The sequence below is a fragment of the Pongo pygmaeus genome, chromosome 16 (assembly GCF_028885625.2).
Source record: "Pongo pygmaeus isolate AG05252 chromosome 16, NHGRI_mPonPyg2-v2.0_pri, whole genome shotgun sequence".
NCBI classification, from domain to species: domain Eukaryota; kingdom Metazoa; phylum Chordata; class Mammalia; order Primates; family Hominidae; genus Pongo; species Pongo pygmaeus.
This window is the reverse complement of record NC_072389.2, coordinates 22,865,307-22,870,885: the sequence shown is the minus strand read 5'-3', so window position 1 is coordinate 22,870,885 and position 5,579 is coordinate 22,865,307. Positions and strand designations below refer to the sequence as shown.

The following is a 5,579-nucleotide window of genomic DNA, read 5'->3' as shown; positions in this document are numbered from 1 at the left end:
GAGTAACTCTAGTTACATGCTGGTGAGGAGCCACGGAATACCATTTACATTTGAAAATAGAGGGCTGTGAAGTTTTCATAAGTAGTGAACCCCGTCAGAATTACACATTTTGATTATGGCTCTAAATTTTATATTAAAGAAATAAAAATTTTATCGTATTTTATTACCATCTTTTACTCCTTCAGGTATAGCCTACATGCTAGATTCTAGACCTGTTTCTTGTGTTACAGTGGTGTTACCCAGGCAGGTTATCAGGTAGTGAAGGTGCTGTCTGGTGGTGGTGGTGAGCCCAGTGAGGGCACATCCTTGCCGTGTGTGATGAGGGCCTGTGGGTTGCTGTGGGATTCCCAAACCCTGGCTCCTCTGTCTCCTGCTTCTGTCCTTACTCACACTGCTGGTGGTTTTCTGGTGTGAGCCACGGAGGCAAGTGGGATTGACAAGCCTGCTGTCACATGAGGAACCTGAGTTAAAGTGGAGCTGAAAGCATGTCCTCACTCTTGATGTTGTGCAGAGAACCACTTGTGCTTCTGGCCCAATGGGGCGGGTGGAACCAGGCCCTGGTTTGGCTCTCCTCCCCTCCATGTTCCCCTGTCCTGTCTGATTTGCTTTCACACTGATGTAAGAGTTACTTTCCCTCGGCCTCCCAAAGTGCTGGTATTACAGGCATTAGCCACTGCGCCCGGCCAGCATCCTTTCAAGTACTGGGGTACACCCAAGCTCCCAGCTTCTAGCTAGGAGTCATTTGGTCCCTCTTTATCCCAAAGGACCTGCCACCATCATTGGTTCCCAAAGCCCAGCGGGGTCCAGGCTCTTCAGCCTCCAACCACTTTGCATTTCTTTTCTGCTTTTCGTTCATGGAGATAAAGATTAACTTATTTTTCAGCCTGGGCATGTCTTTTTTATGTACTTTATTTTTTATTTTTATTTTTTGAGATGGAGTCTCACTCTCTCACCCAGGCTGGAATGCAGTGACGGGATCTTGTTTCACTGCAACCTCTGCCTCGCGGGTTCAAGTGATTCTCCTGCCTCAGCCTCCTGAGTAGCTGGGACTACAGGTGTGCACCACTATGCCCAGCTAATTTTTATATTTTTAGTAGAGACAGGGTGTTGCCATATTGGCCAGGCTGGTCTCGAACTCCTGGCTTCAAGTGATCCTCCTACCTCAGCCTCCCAGAGTGCTGGGATTACAGGATTACAGGCGTGACCACCGCGTGTGGCCTTTATTTACTTTGTATATCTCATCTATTACTGCTGCAGTTTGCAGAAGAGAGGATGCCCTCAAACCTAACTTCTCCAGACCATCCCAAATGGGAAGTCTGCTCCACGTCAACAGTGTTGTTGCTTTTAAAGACTATATGTCAACATGCCAGATTATAGCAAAAGGATGTCGAGGGCGCAATAGGATAGCAAGCCTAAGAGTCCTGGAGAGAAGGTGGCAGAGCTGCGTTTCGAAGGTGGTTCCTTCTTCAGACCCTGCCCTTCCTGCCTTGTTCCTCCAGTTGCGAGATTTGCTGTTGGAGCTCCTCCACGGGCGAAGAGGTGAGGCTGGACTGAGAGGGAGATGGAGAAGCTGCCAGAGGTTCTTTTGGATCTAGAATTGAGACAGCAGTTCCAGCCAGGTCTGGAGGTGGGTGCTGTCACTCAGCCCCCAAGGGAATGGTACTGATTGAAGAATGTGGCAAGAACTCCCTGGCCGGGAGAGGGAGGTGCTCGCTCCTTTGAATCGCCTGAGCCCAGGCTGGAAGGCCCAAGGGGGAGGACGAGGCCAGCTCACTCCAGCTCCATCCCCTCCCTTTAACCCTGAGCTAGTCACCCTCCCAGACTCCAGTCCCTTTTCCTAAGTGCCCTCCCTGCAAAGTCTGCATGGAGCAGCGCTCCCTCACGCCAGCTCGCCCCGCACTTTCTTGTCTTTCAGCAACCCCATGGGTTTGAACCTGAGATGATTCATTTTCCTAAAAGCCTCTTTGGGCTGAGGGAAGGCATGGGTGGCTCTGCCAGTTTTGGAGTGGGGGCCGCCTCTTCTCAGAGCCGCTGTGAGGGCCAGGGCCACCCTCCCAGGTGGGTGTCTCTGGGCTGGGCAGCAGCTTTATAGGCAGCCCGGGCCATCCCCACTGGTCTGGGAGGCTGGGGGTGCACCAGCTCCTGCTCCTGATAGAGCCAAGGCACCTTCCTTACCTGAGAGCTGAGTTTCTTGAAGAGTGGGCACAGAGGAGCTGGCAACGTGGGTGGTGTAGGCACCCAGGAGAAAATCTGTGGCTCAGTCTCAGGGAGAAGTCTCCACCAGCACAGCTGTTGTAGAGGTGGGGAAACTGGGCTGAGAGGGAAGGGGGCTTGCCCAACTCACCAGCCCTGGAATGTTTTGAGCTTTGGGGGTGGATCTCCCAGGAAATGTGTTTTATGGCACCACCACCTCTGGTCACCCACCCTGAGGTGTGGCGGGCCTGGACAGCCAGCTTGACTGAGGGCCAGGCTGGTGAAGTCAAACGTACCACTCAGGAAGGAGACCCAGCCCTTCTCCAGACAGAGTTCAAATGTGCACTGCCTTCTTTGGGCCTCAAATTCCCCACATGAATTCCAAGGACCCTTCTAGCTCCTACACTCTGGGCCAAGGTTTCCTCTGAGCCCCAGTCAGCCTAGAGGACCTAGGATACATCTTCCTTGGACAGAGACCCACCATACGGGCAGCAGGAGGTAGGGGTGGGGGTAGGCAAGGTTCCTGTGGGGAGGTGGAGCTGTCATCAGAGATGGTGTCTGCAGACAGTGGGTGTATCGTGGCTCTGCTACTACTTGCTGGGTGGCCCCGTGACGTTTCTTTCCCCACTCTGGACCTCAGTTTCCCTATCTGTTCTGTGGAGATAAGATGCCTGCCTGCATATTTGTGGACTGGGATGTGTGGGGGCCAGTTGCAGTGTTTGTTGGTGTGGTCCTGGGGCAGCCTGCACCACCCCATAGAGATTTCTGGGCCCCACCCTAGGCTCACAGGACCAGAATCTCTGGGAATGAAGCCTGGGAATTTGCATTTCCACAAGCATCTGGCTGATTCTGACATGATTGAAAAGCACTAATAGTATATAGCAAGCTCTTTATAAAAGGTAAATTCATAGCTGCCTTTTACTAAGTATAAATCTCACCTTCCCTTCCTCAGTTGAGGACACACACCGCAGTTGAAAATCACTGTGCCTTTCCAGATGCAGAATCTGACGTTTCTGATGAGATTCTGTTAAGTGTTGCTTTCTGTAGTTTGTATTCCAAAACAAGGGGAATATCTTTCCATTTTTTCAATATAAATGTTTAGGTCAGATACGCTTTTTCAAACTGGACACACACAGTCACACAGTTTAGGATTTCAGCTATGGCTTCCTCTCAAATTATTAGCCTCTTTCTGCCAGGGAGCAGTTTTTCCCAGACAAGACCCTGGACAGAGGCTGGTGGGGCCCCTCCTCATCAGAATCACTAGATCATGACTGACTCCTAGAGGTGGCTTTTTCTGCTTAAGTGTCAGCCCATGGGCTGGGATGTGACCCCCAAAGTTGCAGCAGAAGCTTCCACCCATCTTGGGCCCCCCCTGCCATCTATGGGGTAAGGCCTGTCCCTTGTCTTCTGGGCCCAGCCGGCCTCACAGGCATTCAGCAGATTGGAAAGTCGAAGCATGTGCTGTGCTTGGCTGGGCTCTCCTGCGCCCCTTTTTGGGGTGAGGTGGAGTGCATCCAGCCCCCAGAATCCCTGCCGTTTATTCCCCCCCCATCCCCACCCCCATACACACTCACAAGTAGAAACACAGGCGCAGTCACTGTCGCACACCACTCTGGACAGCACCATTTCCAGCCTCAGGGGGGCAGTTTCCTTACAGGGAAGTTAATGAGGCACTAAAGAAGGCTTGGGGACAGGGAGAAAATCTATCGAGAAGAGGCTCCTAGACCTGGTTCTGCCTCTGAATTGCTGGGGGTCCTTGAGAAAGTTGCTTCCCCTCTCTGGTCTCAGTTTCCTCAGGTGAGAAATGGGGGACCGGCCAAATGGTCTAAGGTTCTGGGAACCTCTAAGTCAGAGCCTGTAGCTGGTGGTCAAGATGAGGGAGAGGCCCTCAGGCTCAGCCGAATGCCTGAGAGTCAGGACAGGCCCAAAGGTGAGCAACCTGAGCACATCAGGTGGGTTCAAAGCTGGTGCATGAGCCCCACAGCCTGCAGAGCAGCTCTGGACTCGGGAGCCCGCTCGCACCAGCCCAGTGGGACTTCAGAGATGTGGGGTCCAGCCTCTCCTACTGTTGCAGGGCTGGGGGCTGGGAGCTGCAGATTCTGACCCCACAGCTGCCTTAGACATGCCAGATGGGCTGGGGCAAGACACACCCCTCTCTATGAACTGAGCAGTCAGTCCAAATAGATACACTAAAGAAGGGCTGTGGGATGGACCCAGCTGTAGCCTGGGGCTACAGACTAGTTTCCAGGGTACTCAAGCAGCTGGCCTCTGGGGTAGCAGCCCCGGGTATGAGAGGCAGGACTCAGAATCTAGGCCAAGCCTCTACAGGAATCCCCTCTGGAGAGCCTGGGCGCTCTGCAGGAGGGGCAGCAGGCAGCAGGTGCACCAGGAGCATGTTTCACAAGGTGCCCAATATTGCATCTGCTCAGATAGGCAGCGAGTTGGAAAGTGGATGCAGTAGGCAGGGTGGCGGCTGCTCCCCAGAGCCAGGAGTCCAGCCCAGCACCCACCTGAGTCCGCCTCAGTCCTGCTCAACTGGGTTATCTGTGCTCTTGGCCCTCTGGTCCCACCCACAGAGAGAGGGCTTTGGGGCGACTAGATGACCTGGCCCTTGTGGGAGGATGTAACTGACTCCTGAGCCTGGCGAGCCAGGCAGCCCCTCACCAGTGTCCCCACCCCCACATCTCCAGCCACCCTCATTCCCTGATCCTCCCATCTGCTCCCCTGACCCAGCGGTTTCCTCTGCTCACTCTCTTTTCCTGCTCCCAGGCTCGCCTGGTCATGTGTCTTTCACTCTCCTCTGAGTCTCCCTCTTTCCAAGCCGCCTCCACTCTACTTGACACACTCTCCCTTAAGACACCAGAGTACACAAGCGCAAGTCCCTGCACCTCACCTTTACTCCCAGACATGGGAGGGAGATGACATGAAGACCCAAACGCCCCTTGGCAAGAGATCTGGGGTATGCAGAGGGGCAGATCTGAGGCTGTGGAAGCTCCAGGGGCTCCCTGCCGGAGGCTGCATGTAAGCCGGCTATTGAATGTGGCTCTGAGCTGAGACCCCTCCTTGAAGCTCCAGACCAGGAGCCAGCTGCTAGCTCGACCCCTCCATTTGGTGCCTCAGAGAAACCTTGCACTCTGTAGGTCTAACTCTGAACCCAGAAAATCCCCCCATGTAGGCCCTGTCTCTTCATAGGGAAAGCACCACCTCAGACCCAGTTCTGCACCAGCTTGCTGTAGAAAGACCAGTCTGCCACTGTATGGCACACGGATGGCAGGGGCCGAGTGCAGGTGGAGAGAATAGAAGGTGGGCAGGGTGGGGGAGGCAGGGACATGGCTGTAGCCGTGGAGATGGGAGGACAGACAGGACTTGGGGGCTACTTGGATGAA

General features: G+C 54.0%; 1 pseudogene; it reads left to right on the top strand.

The window, feature by feature from the left end:
• The first annotated feature begins 1,307 nt into the window (after positions 1-1,307).
• LOC134738326 (uncharacterized) lies at positions 1,308-5,218 on the top strand (annotated as a pseudogene).
• The last annotated feature ends 361 nt before the right edge of the window (positions 5,219-5,579 follow it).